At 35.5% G+C, this 21,566-nt stretch overlaps 1 protein-coding gene across 6 annotated transcripts in view; it reads left to right on the forward strand.

Moving 5' to 3' along the window:
- The window catches only part of ERC2 (ELKS/RAB6-interacting/CAST family member 2), a 521,662-nt gene that overhangs the window by 442,962 nt on the left and 57,134 nt on the right, over window positions 1-21,566 (forward strand). For all 6 annotated transcript variants that reach the window (XM_040593123.1, XM_040593126.1, XM_040593127.1 and 3 more), the window contains one exon: window positions 16,628-16,818. The gene's annotated coding sequence lies outside the window, so the exon portion shown is untranslated. The remainder of the gene's footprint in view (window positions 1-16,627; window positions 16,819-21,566) is intronic.

The raw sequence follows: 21,566 nt of genomic DNA on the forward strand, positions 1-21,566 counted from the left end.
TTGTAGAGAACCTTTTTTTTGTCAGCAAATGACTTTAAAATGTCTTACATTCTAATTTTATAATTATATGTTAAAAACTGACAAATAATTATATTTCAAATGGCTGTGATTGCTGTCATTTCTTCTGCTTAGTTGTTTTTCTCCTCTTATAGTAAGCATTCACATTCAATAAAGTAAATAATAGCACATGACCATTACTTTAATTTTAGACAGGATTAAGCTGAATCAAATTTAATGGTGGGGTGTGTTTAGAAGGAGCCAAAATACTCTAACAGAGATCTATCTGGTATTAACCAGGGATCGCAGGATCTCACTTTTATGTGCCTAGGAGCTTGATATGTTTATGGAGTGCAGGATAGTGGATAGTTTCCTTTTAGTTTTTTTACAGTTAGACAAGCTATTACTGGTATGAGCAGGTATTTCCTATATGCAGAATAGGAAATACTGCTAATACAGTTAATAACCCAGCTAACAGAAGAAAAAACTTAAAAGGAAATGCTTTAAGAGCCCTCATGGTACACCATAGTATTAAACACGTGGCAGCCCATGGACTCAAAATAAAATGTTACAATTTGAGTGTGATGTCACTGGTCAATTATTTGACTGTGGTAGCAGTACTGATAGTGATATCACACCTATGAAAACTGGAATTCATCCAGCTAGGTTTGAAGGTGTGATCTACAATCCATCAATGTCAGTTAAAAGTCAACCATTACCTTTTACATCAAACTATAAAAGTAAGTTTTATGCTTGCTGCTGAAGCGTAAGGGTGTTGTTCAAGTAGCCCATTCCTTTTAGGTATTATGTATATAGTTTATGCATTATGTTCCTCTGAGAGGCCTTTGATTGCATCTTTAATCATAATCAATATCCGGTGTTAATTACGACTAATAATGTGTTCTCCTTTTAATAAATTCAAACATCACAAAATAATTTGTAAGTAGGAACTATTATATTTCTATTTTGAGATACTGAACTACAAAGATGTTATGACCTGTTCATAAATTATTTTTTATCTATTTGCATTGACCTGGTTTGTGACTAATTGTACCCCTAATTTCATTTGGAACAGTAATATTTTACAAAATGTTAAAATAAATTTTAAAAAAGGTCTTTGTTTATTAAGATGACTTTAAATATATTTAATCAGGTCTAAACAGCAGTGTTCTCTCTGGCAATACTGTAGGTTGAAAGTGTTATCTATCCCTTTTCTTCCTATTACACATGTATACAACAATTTTTATTGCTATCATGCTGGAGGGTTTTTTTGTCTGTAGCAAGAAGGACCCACAATTATGAAAACCTATGAACATCTATATTAATATGTGAAAATGCATCAATTATATTAATATATGAAAAATTTATTACTATAATCTATTTTAAAAGAACATTTAAAGTATTTATTAACCTGTTCTGCTGTTTGTTTTCTTTTTTTTAATAGACTTTTTCAGCTGTTTTAGCAAATAATTATCAAACAAGATGTTCTACATTTTTTTATTTTATAATTACAGCACTTCAAAATTCCCTTTCTGGTTCTGACAACAAAAAGAAACAAATTAAATAGGTTATTAGTATAAAGTATTAGTATGGGTTTATTTATTTGCAGTATATATTCCCAGTTTACAGACCTGCCTAGTATCCTATATTCTTGCAAAGATTGTCTGACCTTTGCCATACAGAAATTTTTTATTTAGCTGATAATTTTACAGAATTACTTGGGACACTTGCCAAGCAAGGTATCTGTCCCCAGAGTGTATACTCTGCACAAATGGTTCTATGTGCTTAGCTGAAAACTCTGCTATTTCCAAGACAGGGAGTATAGGAAAAAAATCCCCAACAAACTAGTAAACAACACAAGTGGCAACTTCTTTGAAAAGATTTACTGGTCCAGTTGCTTCAAGATGGTGTCCTGAGTTTTAGCTGTTGGATGGTATTAATTTCATGCACGTACTTTTTTATTGTCTCAGTAAGTGTTTGGCAGATTTAGAAGAATCACTCTTTTCATGAGATTGTTAGGTTTTAGCACTAGTTGCATCTGCATTCCACTTGGGTGATCTGATTTGGTCCTGGGGAAGATTTTGCTTCTTTTCAGTTTGGGACAGCTTCTGTTCTGCCAGGTCCAGAACTGAAGCTGAGACATTGTCTTTACTGTATCTTCCACGTCATCTGCCAGTCCATAGCTGGGGTTTTTCTCAAGTTGATTTGACAGCGGAGAATGAGATCCAGAGAGGATTGAGATTGATGAAAAACCTTGAGGCAAGAGGAAAAAGAGTTTGGGAATATATCTCAAGAGAAAAGAAAGGGTAAATTGGCTGCAGGGGTGAGGTAGAGCTGAAGTAGCTGTGCAAATGGGTGAGAGTAATGGTTGGTGGTTCAGGAGACAAGGAGAAAAATTGGGACCGCTAAACTCTGGAGGAGGGGGTTGTGAGATGGGGATTGGAGGTCACAGCTGAGGTTCGACTACACGATTAAGAATGATTGAATATGAAAGATGGAGGGGAAATTGGAACTGGCTGGGCAAAATCCCTAGTGGTAGTAACTGAAGTGAGTCCAGAGAGATGAGGATAACTGCAAGTTGACCAAGTAGTGTATGCTGATAGGATGAATGCAGTAATGTCATAATAAAGAATGGTCTAGAAAAGCCTGAATTAAATTAATAGTTTTGTTTTGACAGTAGTGTTTGAATAGCATTCAATTAACCAATCTTAAAGATAAGACGTATGCAAAATGTTGGATAGCTGGCTATGGGCAAGGGCCTGAAATTCTTCCCGTGTACTGACTGACAAAGGAATCCTGGGGAAAAACAAAATATGCAGAATTAAGGACTGTATCATAAGTTATATATAATAAGGTGCAAAATTCAAGCTGAACAGATAATCTTAATTCTGGGACTTTTTCCATTTTGCTTGTTTCAACTTGTAAACTGATCATGTTATACCACAGAAGGTTTTTTTCTGTGTGGGGAATGCACATTAAGTAAATTGTATGCAGGATAGTAGACAAAATTCTGAAAATTCATTCTGTAAATTAAAAAAATAACTGTCGATGTGTGCCTAGACTTTAATCACATTATGCGGTTAACATTGAGCTCGGTGACAGAAAGAAGGATCAGCCTCTCAACATTTTTTTGGTCAGTAAAGTATTTGCTTGTTCATCACTGCAAGAGGCTGAATATGCAGCAAGAGATTTGCTAAATGACAAAAGCTTTAATGTGAATTTCAGTATTTTATCTTCAGTATATACACCTGTATCAGTCATCTTGTAATTTTTTAATAATTATTTTGTAGTCAGTTCTGTTATTCTGATAAAACAGTTTCCTTGAGTGAGTTGCATAGCCTGACAGCTTTTACTACAAAGCCTAAATGTGTCAACATTGACAGGTAGTTCTGTCTTTTTTTTTTTTTTTTTAATCTACAAGATAAAATCTTGAACTCTAAAAGGCCAAGTAAATAAAGTAAATAGGCTTAAAGAGACAACCGTGTGCTTTCTTGAAGAGAAAGAGTAACAAAGGATACGTCAAAAACCTGAGGATGTTGTGTTTCAAGTAAACCTTGGTACATGTGACAGTCCTCTGTTCAGGATTTTCTGATAAAGATTCAATGTAGAAAAGCTTAAAGGTGGAATAGCGTACTGCCTGAATATTTGACTTGTAGGAAAATTTTTGAGGCAGTAGAAGTATTTAATTGAACCTACATATGTAGAATTTATTCTCCAAGAAGGCAAGTTCCATGAGTCAGCAGTGTTTACAAAATAATAGTTTGTCAGATTCCATGATGGGATTTTTATTTGACAGGATCTGGTCAGTAAGTTAGTGTTTAGAGTAAATGTTAAGTTGAATGAAATTCAAGAATACCATTTTGTGAGTCTGGTGCACAAGTCAAACTCTATAGTAACCAGGAACTACAGCTTGTGTTGCTAGACAGTTTCAGGGTGCCTGGTTATTCTGAAAACTGATGCTGATATGGTTACCCTTGATTTGGGAAATTTCCTGTGTGTTAACTTTTTTCATGATATCAATGCAGCATTATGTACTAAAAAAGTATATAATTGTAATGCATTGCAAGCTATTTCCTAAAATACCTTAAAAGTGTGTGGAGTCCTTTTCTCTAGGCAGAGCCTCCCTTTCAGCTACTCTATCAATAGAAGTCCCCAACCTAAAACTGTCATCCCAATAATTACTTTTTTTTTTTCTGAATAAGGAGATTAACATTTACCTTAGTGTACCAAAAAAAAAAAAAAAAAAAGTTTATCTTAATGACCAAGTATAACTCCACAGTTATAATCATCAAATCAGTCTCTCTTGATTTCAGCAGAGGTTAAGAAAATCTTAAACTGTTTTCTTCACAATACTATTGACATAGGCTATGGAGCACCTATTACTAAGACATGACTAAATCTTACATTGTTAAAGCCTGTGGTTCTTGCTGTTATATTTCTTTGCAAAGCTCGATGCGCAGATTAGATGCTGCATAAGCAATAACTGACAGTTCACAGTGTGCTCTACCATCTGGAAATATTCTTAAGGACAGTCAATGAGGGGGAAAAATCAGTAATGCTGAGTTTGGATTCTGTAGAAAGAATTAATTAGTGATTTTTTAGTGGAATTTTTAAAATTGATGTTTTCAAGATTTTTTTTCATTTAATTTTTTAAGTTTTCTTAAGGATTTAAGCATAAAGTTCCATTTAAATGAAGAAGGCTTCTAGTGGAAGAAGGAAAAAAAATCCAATACCACCTAAAAAAGCTTCAAAGTCAATCTGTCAGGTTCTTTCTGGCAATGAAGCTCTCGCATTATCTTTTTAATGTTGAAATCAGTTCAAGTCAGTGAAATTTCCTTAATGAACTTTAGGGCACATCTTCAAAGAAACCTGCAATTGAACCTGTGGAAAGGCCAATGCCTTTGAACTGTGGAAAAGAAGTTTATCCTAGATTAGCTTGATCTTTTAGTTTACTCTGCCTTCTAATCTAGTAACAAAGATCTAAGCTTTAAGAAAACCCCTGAACTACAATGACAACCTAAAAGTAGTGTATTGTTATGGACAAATTCATTACTTCCCTTAGATATTGACGTTTAAAATTTGGAAGGATAGCAAAGTTGTTTATTTTGTACTGTGAACATGAACATTCTCGGCCTCCCTGACCACTAGATTTTCTTTAGTTTTGTTACTACCTTATAAATTGAAAATTTAACTTCATTTTTGTTTTCATTCTCCCTCTAACATTTCGCTGTACTTCCATCCAGTTCAGTCTTTCATCACCCAAATGTGGAACAATGTACTGTCAAATGTGAAAGAAATAACAAAATCTGGAACAACTTATAAAGTGATGCAGAAGCGAAATGCAGAACTATATGGAAATAAGCACATTAATCCATAGGCTGTGATGCACATAAGTCTGTTTTGAAGGACACTTCATTTTTAGTTTGAACTGCTTTAAAATTTTACTGTAATATGATATAACGTTTGCTTTGGTGAGTGCTTGAGGAACTTTTGGTGTTAACAGTATTCTTTTCTATAGAAATTCCCTTGGATTTCAGATTTTGTCCTCTTTCCAGGTTACAATAAGAAAAACATGGAAAAGATTTTAAATAGAAAAACAACACTCGGTGGTTTGCAGCTGGCAATCACAATGCCTTTACTGCTCCTTTTATTTTATTAAGTGGAACAGGTCAATTCGGTATCAGAGCTGATCATGTTTCTTGTCTGGTCAAAGTGAAAATACAGGTCTAGCAAAAAATTAAGTGATCACTAGTTTCTTCCTTTTAATTAGTCTGTGAAATGTCTTTTAATAGTCATCTCATTTTGTGGAATCAAGTAGGACAGGAATGGTTATCACTCAGCTGGCAAAGGAAAATAGACCTTTTGTCTATAAATACTGACTTCCATAACTGACATCATTGGATACCTACTTTGAATTATGGATTAATAAGTAATAAAATTGTGCAGAAAGTGCAAAAAAATGCCAAAACCAAAAAAACAGATTTAGGGAGAAAACCTCATTCACAATCAGATGAAAAATAATTATATTTATGAAACCGGATTTTTGAAGAGGGAAATATAGAAGAGAAGAATATAAAATGTAGTAGAAGAAACAGAGAATAATTAAAAATTGGAATTATATATTTATCCAGCCTTGAAGATTAAATGATGCTATATTTTTCTGTATTGTATTTTATTTTGAGATTAAACCCTTGACCTCTTAAAGACAATGGGAATTTCACCGCTGACTTGATTGGCACTATTCCGCCCTTCATCTGTGAGAAACAGTTTCTGCTTTTTATTATGATTTCAAGGCGGCATCCTTCCTTTTCTTCTCTCACTCCAGTTTCCTAAGAATTTATAATCTTTTGCATCAAAAGGAAAATTATTCTTGGTGTATACTCTGTAGTTGAACTCAAGTGCCATGCAAAAAGCTAGCTGACCTAATGGGCCAATTCCAGCAGAGCAGACGTTTTGAATCTGGACTTTCTTAGTTATTGAGGGTATGGGATTTTGAATGCTTTTATCCTTTTATTGGTGAATGCACTAAAGTGCATGCAGACAGAGAATGTTAAAGTGGCAGTCAGATAAACTTGTTAAAGCAGTGGGAGTTTTTCCTTTCTTTCTACGTGACTTTATCATCACAGTGGAGTTAAAAGGCAATTAGCCCTTCAGCTCTTTTCTGGCCAGTTTATTGGCATTTTACACAGAACTGTTGAATAGACAGTGCCATATTAAAAATTCCAATGAAGCTAGCCTGGGGATAACAGACTCTAAATTTCAGGTTAATGTAGGTTTCCTTGAGAGGAACTATTGCCAAAAAGCTCAAGTAAAATTATCTAAATACGGTACCTATGCTGCATGTACTCATAGTTGATGGAAAATTGTAGTAGCCTTGCTACATGCTGTGTTACATTTCCAGGGAAATATTTTTATGAAGAGTGTTTGATGAAAAAGTTTATTCCTTTAGTAATAACAGGCTACCCACTGTGTTACTTAAGGCAATGAACATAGTGAGTAGAAGTAGACATTTTCATCGTAATACCAACAATTATACTTGCTTTGCATTTCTGTAATTTTCATCTGAGGTCATTAGAACACTTTACAAACATGGATTACTTATTTCTTTCAGTATATGAGAAGGTGGGGGAGGATTATGTCAAAGTTTTGACCAAATTTAGTTCGAGATTTCTATTCCCCCCCCCTCTTTTTTGTTTTAATTGCAAATGAAATATGGTGGTGGTTTTTTTCTCATTTCAGTATCAATAGAAAACCAAACATTACTTTTGCAGTTCTTGCACCCCAAAATTTTAAGAACCCGATATTGGTTATAATATTTTTTCATTATTGAGGAGAATTAAATATAGACACAAAACACATAAGCTCACAACTGGAGAGTAAATTGGAATTTTCATAGTACTTCGGTTTTAATCTGCTCCTGCCAAAGAAATGGGAGGTTTTTGATAGACCTGACTGAGACTATTATTGGGTCTTAATGTTGCATTCATTGCTTCTACAAAGAAATATATTTAATTAAAAATTTCAGCTGATTCTAATTTACTGATGTTAGAACAGATAATCCGTTGAGGTCTGTGTGTGATTGAAAACCAGATGGTAAAAACAAAGAGTAGATATGATATTTTTAACCTGACTATATCCATTGCTCGGACTCTTCCAAGTTATATGTCACCTAACTGTGAAATCAACAAAAATGCTCCTTATAGGTCCAGCTGATTTTTAGATCAGTTCCATTTCAAAATAGGGAGGAAAAGCTGTAGGTTTAAAGAATCAAAAGCCCTATTGTCACTATTTTTTTAGTTTCAATGGCCACTCCAGAGAAGGCACTCAGATTTTGTGCAGAGAGTAAAGGATGGATTTATGCTCCAGTGTGTCTTAACAATAAACAAAGCAAACCAAAATGCTTTCATTTGCTCACGTATATAAGCTAGCAACTTTTTCTTTCAGTGCCCAACTCTGTAATTGGAAGTGATCACCAATAACCACAGGGTTTTTTTAAATAGTGTATATCTGTACTTTGACTGTCACTGTTAAGAGCTCAGACTGCTTACAATACTCATGAGCCATTGCTAAAGTTGTCTGTAACTTTTGTCTTTCAATACAGTAAATATATGTTGCAAGTCCATGAAGTGGCTTCATTAAATGGACATTACAGTGTACATCAAAAGTCTGGAAGTTAGGAGGTGCCAGATTTAAAGTAGCTCATATAATTTATATTTTGGTGCCCTTTTTGGTGCATGTTACAGCACTTTTCAGTTATGTAGCCATTTACCACTTTTTCTGCAGCACCTCACTGCTGTTCCATGCTTGCTATCTATCATACTAAATATATTCTTGAGTTGCATATTAAATGGCATGTTGACTGTGGGAGACATTAATGTTATTGGTCATCTTAGCTCTATCCATTTTCTTGCTACAGATTTCTTATAAGCTAACAAATTGTGCAGACCGAAATACAGGTATTGTGTGACCTTCTGTTCATTTCAGTCCTGACCTGTCTCAGATGTATAGAGCATCCACAGTGCTTCAGAGGGATAAAAACGCTGCCATTGTGGTCTTAAAAGGTCATCAGGAGCAAAACCTGTGCGGAAGCACCCAGAGTGGTTCTGAGTTTTAGGCCATTTCTAACAGTTCTTTGAGCTGCCTAGTCAAAAGCCACTTTTTAATATCTACAAAATGAGGAAAATAAAATGTACCATTTTATTTTATAGAGATGTGTCATATATAACATGTTAAAGTCTATACAACTGTTTCAGAAATGAAAAGGACTATAAAACCTGAAGAACTTTACAGAAGTAAGCCTAATGCATTAGAGCAAATGACCAAGACATCTGCAACAAAGACTTTTGAAACTGTGCCCAGTGCCTGTGCACCATCTTTTCCCACACAGATAATAATGCTCTTTTTGTATCACAAAGAAGATGCAGAGAGCAGTTTGTTACTTTTCTAGAGATATCCAGATATGGTGATGAGCAGCACAGAGAAACCCGGGAAGCAAATAGTAACGTAGTTTCAGGGAGATGCTTAGCAAAGGCAGCATTTTTAAAACCTTGGTAGTACTGAAGGGCAACTGCACTCTGTAAGAAACATTTAGCCTGTGAACAGAGTGGCACTGAGATCCAGGAGTGAAGAATAAAGTGTGATCATTAGTTAGAAATAACCATAATTTATAGACACGGGGGGTAGAATTAAGGTTGCAAGGACAGCTGTAAACCTGGCATTTCCAACCATCTAAAGGGCTGTTTATGTCCAAACTCAAACAGACCTAAATTTAAATATTTTAATGGTACAGATATTTTTTTTTTTTTGCAAATAATGTTCTAACTTTGTGAAAACAAAAACTTAAATACACTTAGAATTCTGAGAAATGTGATTGCTCATATATTAAAAATGTGAATTTAACTAAAAGCTAATTTTAACTAGATTTAGCTAATGTCCAACACATTATTGTTTGTGGATAAATTAGTCCAGCTTTCTAAAGAAAAAACATCAAACAAATCCCGTCTTGAAAGTTAGACCTCCTTTCTTACTTTGTGAACTGCAGAAAATACTGCAGATAACTGCAGCTTTTTACTTCCAACCTGACCTTCCATGTTCTGAAACTAATTTGCCATACTGCTTCTCAAAGTCTGCTCAAGGACTTCCTTTAGCAGAATAATGTGGTTCTTATTAAGTACATCCTATAAGACTCAGGAGGATTGCATGCAAAGAAAATAAGACAGACACACAAATGAATTTCCATCCTCCAGTCAGATATATGATATTGATGACCAGGATGTATATGAAGGATATTGTAAAGAAGACCAAAAAAAAGAATTAAAGAAAACGTATGACAAATTGGCTGTCTTTATATGCAAAGATGACAAGTGGTCTATACAACTAAGTAGAAGAGATGTAGGCATCAAGCCAAATAGTTATACAGTCAACAAGTCTCTTTGAATCACATGGTTATATGTAACCTCTCTTTTAAATACGGCCTCACTTTAGATTACATCATCATGAAAGACTTAAAAGCCATGAAGTTTTACATGAAAACTGATAGTTTCTCTTAACTCCAAATGTTTTTCAGTGCTATGAATTTTATATTTTTACCAGAATACCGAGATGTTCTGTTAAAGTGGAACGTTTTTAGGAGATTCTCTCCTTAATTTTAAATTAAATGCACCACATATAAATAATTGTGAAAACAGCTGATTTAATTTTAAAGTCTGTTCCTTCCTTTAAAGTTTTTCTATAAGGTGACAAAATATTTTCACATTAGGATAATTGGATGGAAAAATGCATTGAAATAGCCTGAATGTACTATCGTCTCTGTAATTCCTGATGTTCTGGTTCTAGTGTGCCTTGCCTAATGTAGCTAAATATAGATTTCAGAGGTTTTACAAGGCACTTGGTTGATGAGCAAGATTTACGCTCTGTATGTGACTCAGTGCAAATATAAATAAGTGAAGGGGCTCTGGAACTATCACTATTTTTCATTTCATTTTTCAACAACATGCAGAATTTGGATAATCGGTATTCTAATATGATTTTCCTATTAATCTGTCTTAAACCATGAAATCTGATATTTTCACCATGACTAATCCATGAAATTTGTCAACTTTGTCTGTGATTTACACAAGCTCTATTTATAAAGAGAACTTGTTTGAGTCCTAAGGCGTGGAATATTCTTTCCCAGCATGCTTTTAGTGTCTTTTGACTAATAAGTATAAACAAAATGTGTTCATTGACTGTATTATTATTTCAAGATCAGGAGGTAAAACATGAGGAATGTTCAAGAGTATATTCTTCATAGCAGTATATATGAGTCTTAAGCCATTAAGAAGAAAATAACCTATCATATCGGAGTTGGTAAGAATGGTTGTGATCATAAAGTTTACTTAAAATAATTGGATAACTTGCCTGTAGATTAAAAACATATGTGACACTTGTATTTCTTTATGCTGTAGGCTTTAGAATTAATTGCTGTCAGCATAAACCAGACCAAACAAAAATAGATTTGCATCAACTCTTTGTAATGGGGGGGGAAAAAAGCTTGAATGACAGTGAGGATAACTTGTGTTTGGGGGGAAATGGCTATACACTGTTCACATACTGGAGTGCAATTTACTATATATGGAAAAGAATAAAGATCCTTTATGTAAATGTAATAACATGCAAGCAATACCTTCAAAAGGGAAGCAAAAATGTCTCTTGTGTACAGAAAGTTAGTCTACTCCAGCTGTCCTCTCTCACTTTGGGGGGAGAAGACATTTGGGGAAAGGCCAAAACACAGATATTCACAAAGCATCCAATTTTTAGTTCAGCATAATGTCTTAATCAGCTTTTATAGAGCTGCTCTGCTCTGTACCAAACATGCTATAAATGTGCAATACATCTGTACATGTAAATAAGTCACACTCCTTGTGGTGATGAGAACAAGATGACTACATATTTCAATAACTGCACAATGCTGCAGGTAATAGAAAAGCAGCATCGTCTGGTGGGTTTTCAGCTGAGCAGGGGGCTAGAGCTAGAACTGATGAATACTGTGGCTTTCTCTACTTCATTCCAAATTCCTGATCATACAGTTTTATGAAAGATCTCCAGAAATCATACACATTAACATCACAGATGGCCAACTTGTGATAAGATCCATAGACTGGAGCCAGCTAGCAAGAACTTAATCTGCTTGGTAATCTGTTTTTTCTCCAGAAGAAATGAACACAGATCCATTTACATGTCCATCAAATTATCAAAACACAGACATCATCTGTCATGTTCCTTCACTCAGCCATGTGATGTGAAGTGCCTGTTTTTTAATCAGATGCTAGGTGAACTTCTGGTCATGTGGTGAGAAAGGGCTTAGGGAATATGGTCCTCAGGTGTCTTCTGCAAATGTTGTGATGTTCTCATGTGGTTGTCCAGGCCATGGCAGGGGAACGCTGTGCCTTTGTGCTTCTGGTTGGCCTTATCTCTCTCCTGCTTCCTTAATCACTATAGCTCGTGTTCTCAAAGGCACAACTGCCTCTTAAACTGATTTCTGAATGAAAACAGTCAACTGGATAATTAACTGGAGAACTAAGGTTAAACCAAATGCCTGTGAGTTTCCAGAAAGTATAAAGCCATCCCTGATGAAGTGAATTCAAAACATCTACTTACTATCCCTCATATTACAGTTAATCAAAGTATCAAATACAATTACCAGTTGGGGAGTATAAAAAACAAAAACCAAAAGAGTGACGGGAGCGGAAGGGCAGGGAAAGGATGGGGTATGTCTTCCTATAAATGGCAGTTCTACAGAACTTTTTGCTGCACTATGTTGTGAGTGCCAAAGTTTTCACTGGTTCAAAAAGACGTTTGATGAGTTCAAGGAGGGGCAGGGGCGGGCAGAGCATCAGAGGCTATTAAATGCTGAGATACTGTTTGCAATGCATAAAATCTTTCCTGTGAAGGCTGCTTAAGGTGGGGGACTACGTCAGGAACCACTGCAGGAGAAAGGGTGCTGCAGTGGATGGACCTGTGGTGTGCTCCAATGTTCTTAGCTGTATAACAGGCCTCCTGCAGTTACCTCACCTCACAAATTCTTGTCTCACAATGTTCTAAGAGTCAAGGGGAAGTGCGGCCTGTACTCCAGGCTGGAATCTCTTCTTGAGCTAGGAATTATAATTTATGTCAAACTTACTAAAGTAATTAGGCCAAAAGGCTATTTTATGGAGGACAGGGAAGAATTTATGGAAGACCGATGGATGTTTTACACTTCCCTAGCTAAAAAGTAACTGAATAAGTTTTCTTACCGTTGCTCATAGCATAAGATGGAAACTAAGTGGAATCTCAGCCCTTTTGAAGATATTCTGAAGACAAATGTTTAGAATGAAAGTGTGATTTTATAAAATCCCATCAAATTTAGAAATCAAAATGATCTATTGATCCTTTTTTTTATTAAGTGTGTCTTATTTTGATATCTCGGTATGTCTTTTTACAAATGCAACTGTTCCCTTCAGAACCTAATATTTCTCTAATGTTACTGCTATACTATGGAATTTATGAATATTAATAGGGTTACATGGATTCTGTTACTTATTCATTCTAAATATCCTAGATATTTGGAGCTAATATTTTTATGTATGTTTAACCTAATATACATAGAATTGCTCAGGACAGAATTAAAGCTGTGTCAAGCTATGAAAGCTTTTTGCTTTATCCATTTACTGAATTGTTCAGCAAATACTCTTCTGTTTTCTGCATTTAAGCCCTTAAAAATTACTGTCTTTATCTTATAAAAGATTCTGTTGTACATGATTAACATGACATGTTTGTATAAGACAAAATGCTCTCCAGTGTAAATTAGGTCTACAGAATTTACCTAAATGTTTGTTGAGTGTGAGAGTTCCACAGCAATCTTTTCCTAATGCATACATTTATCTGCTAAAATCTTGATTGTTTTGCCTGTATTATGTCACTCCCGTCTGGAAAGAACAGCATCCTGCTGTTTGTGAAGCTGATCTCCTGCTGCTATTTAGCCACTTGTAGAATCTGTCCCAGTGCCTCTAATCCACTCTGTTTCATTAGCACTGTATTTGGACTACTTCACAGATTCTTTTGCTACTCTGTTTGGGATGCTTCATGAGCTCAATTACAATTTCAATGTTCTGTTCAAAAGAGAGAGAACCTTTTTGTTAAATGAGAGTGTAAGGAATAATCTCCTCTGCTCCCTTGGATGGAATTTCTCCACATGCACTATATTATTTTCCTTCAAGCTATTGTCCAGAAGTTTGGGGCACTATCTCAATATATTGGTTTGTATAAATCAGATCCAATTTGCGGTTTAATGTTGCAATAAGGCCTGCTACCATCTTAAATTGGTTCTTTACTGTTGTAACTTCTCATTCAGAGTTCAGTGCTCCTTGTTTCCGTTATGTCAAGGTTTACTGATATCTTTTCGAGCTCCTTGTGCCAGTCAGACCTAATTAAAGCAGAGAACAGAAAGGGCTCCAAAAATGGTGTTAGAAATGACACCAAAACACAAAGTGTGCTGCAGGTATTTTTGTCTTTCTTTGAACAAGTCAGCAAAGATTTGCAAATGTGTTTTGCCAGTAGCTATTTTCTGATCTGCACGTAAAACAACTTAAAGTTTGATTGGTACACCTATATATATGTTGTCACTTTTCTTCACAGCTAAGCCTATTAACTTTGGTGAAACTATTTATGGCTAAGACAGCAATTCAAAAAACAAGATAGCTGAACATGATCCCTTTTAATGTAGAGCTCCTAGGCTTAGACTTGTTTTAAGAATTGTTCTTTCGTGAATGGGATTTAGTTTAATGAAAAGTAAAACCATGGTTGAATTATGATGCTAATTTTACTCTATGAAAAAAAAACAAGTTCCTTGGACTTGCATGAGTATCTGTTGTACAATTTTAAATTTTTTCATTGCAGTATATATAGTTTACCTAAGTGTATATAGAGAAAAAAGACATTATCCAAGTGAAATGTATTTCAATAATTTCATAAAAGTGTCTCTCACTTGTACCAAACTTCCTATACTGGAACATTTAGAATGTTTTTTAGAGCACATACCGTGTATGTTTTAGCTGTACCTTTCTGCAGTTCTGAGTTCCCTCAGTGTGCTGGCTTATCACCAGCAGGAGCCACTGGTGCTGGTATATGATGAGAAACACAATCTCAAGAATGGGGTTAGGGGTGCAAGTGGAAACTTGGTACAGTAGTTCAATAATATATAAATTGCTGTCAGGTTTTACAGCTAGGAATGGAACAGAGAAGATAACAAAGGAAAAAGGGAAAGAAAAAGACTGCATAAAGTGAAATTGAATCAGGGAGAGAGGTAGAGAAGTACAGGAGGAAGCAAAGGAAACCATGCTGAAGAAAAGGAGTGGCAGAAAGAAGAAAGTGTTATATGGCCTCGTTTCTTGCTTGCATTTGGCAAGTAATGTGTATATATGATTTGTTCACAAATGTGTTAACATTTCTAATGATAGAAACGTAAGAAAGAAAAACATTTATGTTAAAGCTTTTATTTTATGTAATACAAAATGAAGAGATTTGTAGGTGATCCGTCTATGCAATATAAGCTTGAAGAATTGTTCTGCTGCTCCTTCTCTGTTTGTCCTTTAAAATTAATTGAAAGCCTCATTGTTTTGTTTAAACTGTGAAAGCTTCCAAGGTCAATGAGTGAGGTAATTGACCTGCCTGTTGTAGGACAAAAATATGTATGTTAAATTGCATAATTAGTTTTAATTACATAATTATGGTGTTTAATGTATGGGGGTCAAAGGTTACTATTACATTTAGAAGTCATGGCAAGAAACACAAAAATAAGCAGCATAGTTTAAATCTGTGTTTCTTTGGGTTTTAAAAAAGGGGTCCACTGTGATCTATCCTTGACCTTGGATATTTGATGATTATAGCGAATAATATATTGCTGTTATACTTTTTGGAATCATAGAGACACCTTTGTAAATGACTAAGTGACTTTACCAAAGACTTCATTTAGGTTTAGAGTACACGAAAGTTAATCAACAGTGGGAACTCAACTGACAGTAATTTAATCTGATTGGGTAAGGTAATTACGTGATTACCAGGAGTGTTTATATATGGACAAGGATATTTTTATTGGAAAAAAACCTAATTGCTTTCTTACTGAGAAGAGCAAAAAACAAATAAATTTGTTGTCAAGGGTTAAGAGGACATCCTTCTCCTTGAAATAGCTTCTTTTCATATTTTAGTGACAAAATGAACTCATAATTCTTCGCAGATTTTCACTGGGATTATGTTATATGAGTTCCTCTATTTCTAAACTAGAAATAATGTCGTCATTAACTTGTTTTGTTTGAGAAGTCCATTGCTTACACATTAATTGTGTGATAGCCTAAAGATGTCATGATGCTTGTAATTCATGATCTCTTTTAATGTGTGTAAACACTGTTGCTTAAATACAGGTTGATTTCACCAAACGTAAACCTAAAGGTCCATTATACTAATGGATATTTCTGGGAAGGAGGGCATTGTTTGTTTTTCCATGATGTTAAAAAAAAAAAAAAAAAAAAGCACTACATACAAGATGGGTAGATAAAAGATGGTGTTCTTAAATGCTAGTAGAAAAAGGTCCTTTAGGTTCTCTGAATGGTCCTTTAGAAAATGCTCTTTCCATCTATTGACAATGAAGGGAGTGTTGGGAGATGAATCTTCATTAGCAAACATTAACCTCTGTGCATACCTCCCTGAAGTGCACTACAGAGTAGAGTCCCGTTTGGCTAATAAATGGTGGCTTGCTCCAAAGCCTGTGTAAGTAAGGGGCCAGGCCTGGCCTTGGCACTTTGCATGGTTGTGTTAAGACACCAAGAAAAGACACTGAAACTTGTAACTTCTTATCGCATCAGTAACTATTGAACACATTCTGCCAGTGGAAATGGGATACAGTCCTCTAAAGGCTGACTTCTAAGGAATGAAAAAGTTAATGAACTAAATGTTAAATAAGAAATCAATGCAGTTTTGAAATGAACTATATAATTATGGGAAAAAGTTCTGTGATACAGTCCATGTTATAAAAATCATTTGTTCTCCCTTTTGCTAATTTTTCCCTAAATAATTTCTTTAGAAAATATTACAATTTTGAATTGTTTTTCTAAAACAGATGATCCAGTCACTGTTGGAGGCACATAGCCACGGCAAAATCTCATGCTGTACATTGATCACCTGTCCAACCTTTGCCTAGAGTGTGATCCCCAGTTCCTTCAAGAGATCCATCTTTACCTGCCTATAAAGAAGAAGAGGAGGAGAGAGACATCTGGGATATTCAAGTGTCAAAGTTTAACACCAGAGCAGGTTGAATCTCCATTTATATTATTCTGTATATATGTTGCTAGTATTGATTTAGATATTTGGCTAAAGATTTTTTTCAGTAATTATATAGTGTGCTCTGAAGTTTTACCAGTGTTAAAGCATTTTTGTTTAGATTCCTCACTTACCAAAACTACGCATGCATTTTTCATAGTTCCATGGTGTGAAATTGAATCCAAAGTCATTCTGCTGTTAAGGAAGTTGGCTAATACTGAGCGTGGCTGGCAGTCTGTACCTCTCTCTTCGACATATGCTGAACACAAAGACCAAAATGTCTTATTTAAAGCTACTCAGTGGACTGTAGTTTTACCGTTCTGTATTTAGCACATGCTACTAAACCCAGGACCCCAGCAAGTATGCTCATTTTCATTCACTTGCTTCTGGCAAGTTAAACTTGCTTCTTCCACTTCCATTTCCAAGAGGACTTTGATATCCACAAAACAGACAAGGTTTCACTTGCTGTCCTAGGGACTGCCCCTTCAGGAGCCTAGCACAGCCCACACACAATTCTGGAATATGTCCAACTTGTTTTTTGAGCAGAATGTGAACCTCTGACCTCCTGGGCCTCCGGCAAGAGTGCTGCCTACTGAGCCACCAATACCCAGGCCATCAATAAGTTTTAAATGCCAGTTGCAGACTTCACAGAGATAATGACTTCAGTGTGTAGAGGTTTTGTTGTGGAGGCTGCAGTCTCACATATGGCGTGACAGAGTAAATATGCTAAGACCATAGAGAGCTGTTGCATAACTTGCCTTGATATAACAGTTTTTGTGATTTGTTTCAAGGCATGGAATATCATTTAAAGGGACCCTGTCATGTAGCCTTAGGCCCAAAATGAAGCTGTTCTAAAAAGAATGTTTAGCAAAACCAGAAATATGTCCATGAAATTCTTGGAGTGGGAATATCAGCATAAACTTGCTTGGATTTAAACAGTTGCCTGCGTGACACTGCACTGTTGTGCTAGGGAATGAGAACCAGCAAATGAAATAGTATTAAGTGAGATTCAGAAACTGAAACTGAGCAGAAGCAAGATATTAGAAATCTGTTACTATTGTAACTTCTTAAAAATTTTACCATGAAGATGAGATGAGAAAAGATGAGACGAAAAAATGAATTTCAACTTTGTAATTCAAAGCAGCATTATTGACAATGGTAAATTAATGTATTTGCATTTAAATAATATTTTTACCCTGCTTTCAAGTAAGTTCTTATATTTTATATACTTATAAAGCAAAATTAATATGAAATAAACTTTAGGGTTTTGTATATTTCAGTTTTATTGATGTTCTCTATTTATAATTTAGCATTAAAAGCCTACAAATGACATGTTGATGTTTGCAAAATTCAAACTGATTAGTGTGATTACACAAAGTGGTATTTATAGACTTGGATCAAGAAGAAAAATGTAGCCAGATTCAAGCTAGGACTTACATTGTGGAAAGGTTATTGGACAAACTGCATGAACCTTCTATGGAGCAAAGGCCAGGAACCCAGAACTCCTTTTCTCAGCTGAGTGCCCAAATCACTAGGCTACAGACTCTTGCTCCCTCTTGTGTTCTTTCTCTGGCCCAATGAATCTCAAATTATTTTCTGTACAGTGATACAGCTTCATCAAGAGAGCTTTAAGATATCCCTATCCTCATCCCAGCATTTGGCCCCCCCTGTAGCCTATTGATTGGAACATTCTTCTGAAAGACATTGCTTTGAGTCCTAGACTGAAGAAGGAATTGGACGTGGGGATTTTGCTTCTGGGCCGAGTAGTCCTGCTGCTAGGCTAGCAATGACTGCTGTTCATGTACCATTTTAGAAAGAAACAGCACCTGAAGAATTTTGTAGGAAACCCACCTGGTTGGTGTTTATTAGGCTGGCTTAGGCTGGCTTTGAGAACACCTATTGGATCAAACTCCTCAGATCATCTGTGCAGGGGTGGGCTTCATTTCTAGATCCCAGTCAGGATTAGACATAAACTGTGCAGTGGGATGTTCAGTCCTGGCCAGGTTGGTAAATTCTGGCCATGCACAGAGATGCAGCTCCTGTCTGTGGCCTGTCTTGCCATCAAAAACGGTATTGTCTTCAGAGAGCAGGTATCTCCAGGATGAGACAGGGGCCTGGCGGATCACCATTTTGGCTGGAGATGCCTAAATTCTCCTCACACCTCATTTTGAATTCCCATACTTTTAGGCCTGTAATTAGTATATTTTGATTTCAGAGTTCCTTTGAATGTAGAACTGAGGGGGTTTATGAACTTGTTTTTCAAACGTAAGTTAACTTTAAAAGAATGTGTTATAATTAAACAAGATGATAGGAAGAACTTGTGGGTCAAAAGTGCGTGGACAGTTATGAACCATAGGCAAACAGTGCATTTTGAAGCTCCAAAAAATGAAATTGCTTTAAACATGTTAATGCTTTTTGGGCAGTTGAGCAGTGTGTGTTAGATCTGAATTCAGGAATAGTCAACTAAATTAACTGCACTGCAGTTATAAAACAAATGCTTGTCAACATTTCTGACTTAATTCCTAGGCTATCGTATATTTTTCCAATATGTATGTTTTTATGAAGTCCTGCAGTGCATGTCCTCATTCATGCAAGTGCATTTATCTGCCTCAGTGGAATTATTTGTGGTGAGTCAGTGTCTACGATCAACTAGGATGAGTCTGGTTTTTTTTTTAATAGAAATGCTAATTTTGAAAATGACATCTGTGAATTATATTTAGTCTGAAGAGCTACAGACAGTATAAAATTAGAACTGTGGATTTCCTTGGCAGTTCTATTATTGTTTCTACCTTTTTAAAACACGGGAGGAATCATGTGATTCATTACGCTTTTCTGGCAGTAGATGTATCACCTGGTTTGGTATCCAAATGTGAACTATTGCTGCTCTTTAATATAGTAAATTGAGGGTGGTGGAGGTGGGCATAGAAACTTATATTCATGACAGATTGCCTCACTGGTGTCTATTTTCATTGCAGTGGAGCTTTTTGTATAGCAGGATAGCACTCACAGAAGTAGAAAGGATACAATCCATATCCTGGTTATTGACTGAGCAAATTTATGTGCAAATTTGTGAGCAAAAGATATGTTCATTTGGCAGTGTTTGTGTTTCCACATACAGGACTTTCACTGTCTCATGATCTGTCTGAAGAAGGGCTACCATTTGCACAATTTAACACTATCTCTCCTTTCAAGTGAACAGAAGTTAAATTGGTAAAGATTGTAAGTCAGCATCATATTAACCATTTTGTGTGCATGGGGACCTACTAGTGTAGGGAGCTGCTTAGCATGGTGTTGACTTGATTGCTCTAGAGAAGTGGGTGTTTGTTAGTATGTTAAAGGGAGTGCTTAGATTCCAGTGTTACAAATGTGGGATAAATAGCTAAAAAATATTGTAATAACCCATATAATGACAGAGCAGGATAGAGAGCACTGAAAGAAAACTGGAATTGGAATATTGAGTTGGAGAGCCAAGGAAACAGAAACATTACTACAGGACGGAAATTTTTTAAAAGCTATGAGTTAATAGAGTGGTAAGCTTTGGAGGTGGGTAGAGGTCTTCAAACACAGTAAGGCAGTTGTAATAATTAAAAGTTGTGATCAGTAACCATCTTGATAGAGTCAGGTAATTGTCAAATGTAAGACAATCTATAGAAATGAAAAACAGACATGCAATGCAAATCACATGAAAATTATTATTGAATTTGGAAACAGCATATTTTCAAGATTACAGATAGGAAGGGTAAAAAGAAATCACAGTAAAGATGACTCATATGTTAGTTAAAACTCAGATTAAAGGCCTTATCCTTCCAGGTATAAAAATTGTCAACTGCATTGTCAGTAAGCAAAAAAAACCCAGCCTACTAGGAGTGTTGTGTTTTCCCTTGATCAATTTTAATGAAAAAAATTTTAACTTGATTGCCTGTTTTTTAATTTTTATTTTATGTGAAAGGTTCATTGATGGATGATTAGTAGCAGTGATTCCCCAGCCTTAAATCACTTGATATCTTGAACAGGGAAGGTTGCATGGCCTGGTCTCACTGGCCCCTCTTTAGTGTCACCACAGAGAAAAAAAGAGACTGTTTACAAATGTCCAGAACTTATTTGCATTTGCTTTTGGAAATACTGAAGCTGCTAAGAGATTTTTCAAGTTAACAGAGTTTTTGATAAATTGTTGCTTTATCGAACCTGAAACATCTCTCATATCAAGGGCAGTTTAAAGAAACTTCCTTTAGGAAGCTTTAATTTCAAATAGCAAATAACTAATTTATTGAAAATGGAACTGCTCAACAAGAAAACTTGAGAGAAATCTGCATTACAATACCCAGAGCCTAGTAGTTAGGGTATTATCCTTTAAGACGTGCGACTTTGGTTCAATTTTCTTTTCTGAATCCAGCTGAATAGAGACTTAAACCCAGCTGAATATCTAATGCATCCAAGGCAACTGTCATTACCACTGGACTATTGTCTGTAATAGGTTGGGTATCTCTGCTTTTGTGGAAATTGTGAAAGGATTTGTCCTAATACTAACAAGACCTTTCTGAAATCGCCAGAATTCTTATAGGCTAGGAAAGAACCTTTGTGCCTAGCTTACTTCTAACCCTCAGGCTCTGAAGAAATGCCTGTAATAATCATTATTTTATATATTCATAGCAGGCAACATTTATTAATCTGAACTCTAAACTAAATCTCAATCTCAGACTCTGCATAGAGCTGTCTTTCCATGCCTCTGGTTATTTGTG

The sequence above is a fragment of the Falco naumanni genome, chromosome 4 (assembly GCF_017639655.2).
Source record: "Falco naumanni isolate bFalNau1 chromosome 4, bFalNau1.pat, whole genome shotgun sequence".
NCBI lineage: Eukaryota > Metazoa > Chordata > Aves > Falconiformes > Falconidae > Falco > Falco naumanni.